Source organism: Mandrillus leucophaeus, unplaced genomic scaffold, assembly GCF_000951045.1.
Source record: "Mandrillus leucophaeus isolate KB7577 unplaced genomic scaffold, Mleu.le_1.0 Scaffold485, whole genome shotgun sequence".
NCBI classification, from domain to species: Eukaryota; Metazoa; Chordata; class Mammalia; order Primates; family Cercopithecidae; genus Mandrillus; species Mandrillus leucophaeus.
This window is the reverse complement of record NW_012105198.1, coordinates 2,071,187-2,072,250: the sequence shown is the minus strand read 5'-3', so window position 1 is coordinate 2,072,250 and position 1,064 is coordinate 2,071,187. Positions and strand designations below refer to the sequence as shown.

The 1,064-nt window shown below is 50.6% G+C and overlaps 1 long non-coding RNA gene across 1 annotated transcript in view; it reads left to right on the top strand.

Annotated features, from left to right (window-relative positions):
- The first annotated feature begins 527 nt into the window (after positions 1 to 527).
- LOC105550448 overlaps positions 528 to 1,064 on the top strand; it is a 4,392-nt gene continuing 3,855 nt past the window's right edge. Inside the window, exon 1 of the long non-coding RNA XR_001007720.1 lies at positions 528 to 920. This is a non-coding gene — a long non-coding RNA (uncharacterized LOC105550448). The remainder of the gene's footprint in view (positions 921 to 1,064) is intronic.

Below are 1,064 nucleotides of genomic sequence, written 5' to 3'. Positions count from 1 at the left end.
CACCTACCTCACTTGATTAAAAAGGAAATGACTGGGAAGAATGCAGCACCCAGCCTGGAGCAAAGTAAACCCTCGCTCAAGGGGACCGCTCAGGTGGAGATGTTAAAATTAATTGTAAGTAACACTTGTTGAGCATTTATTTACTCTCTGCCAGGCACAGTACCAGGCCCTTCCACTAAAATCTCTCCCTGAAGCCTGACAAAAACCTTTCACACTGAGGGAAACTGAGGGACCTGGGAATGAAGTCAGTTCACCCAGCTGGTCAGCAAAAAGCCCAGATTTGAAAACAGTTTTAACTCCAGATAACTTACACTTAATTTTACTTTATACTTGCTGGGGGCAGAGTGGTCCTTTAATTCTTTCTGAAATCCCTGGATGAATACCTCAGGGGTGCCTGGCTGTGTTTTTACTCTGTATACCACGTCTCTAGGGGCCATAGTTTCCAACTTTAGAGAGGTTAAGCAGCTTGCTCAAGGTCAGCCAGCTAGCTGGCTGCAAAGCCCACGCTTGCATCCAGCTTTTACCCCAGCGGCCTCTCTTCTGGTATCCTTCTTAACTTACTCTACATGGCTGTGGGTTCCCTTTATTTTTTTCTGGAATCCTAGAGGATGCACGGATACAATTCACGCAGTGTGCCCATCTTTCCTCTCCTGAGTGTCAGTCTATAGGTTTCTGACCTCGAGAGGGTAAGCAACTTGCCCGAGATCCCCCAGCCGGTCTGAGCAGCAAAGCCTTTGAACGCAGTTTTGACTCTGGAGCTGCATTCTTCATTCTTACCCTACACTTGCTTGTGGATTCTTTTTCGCCCTTCCAGAACCCCGAAGCTCTGCAGCTATACTTTACCGGTTACGTCTAGACTATAGGGACCACAGTGTTCCACCTCGGGCAGGTTCAGCGACCTGCACGTAGTGACACAGCTGGTAAGCAGTGGAAGAAGAGGGAGGAAGCAGGGATGTTCCGGGGAAGCTCGGGGCATCCCTGTACCCAAAGGGATGGGGCGGGGCCCAGGGTCCCCAGGGAGCCTGGCTGGAGGTCAGAGCGGGTAGCAGGCGCCTACCTTGCCG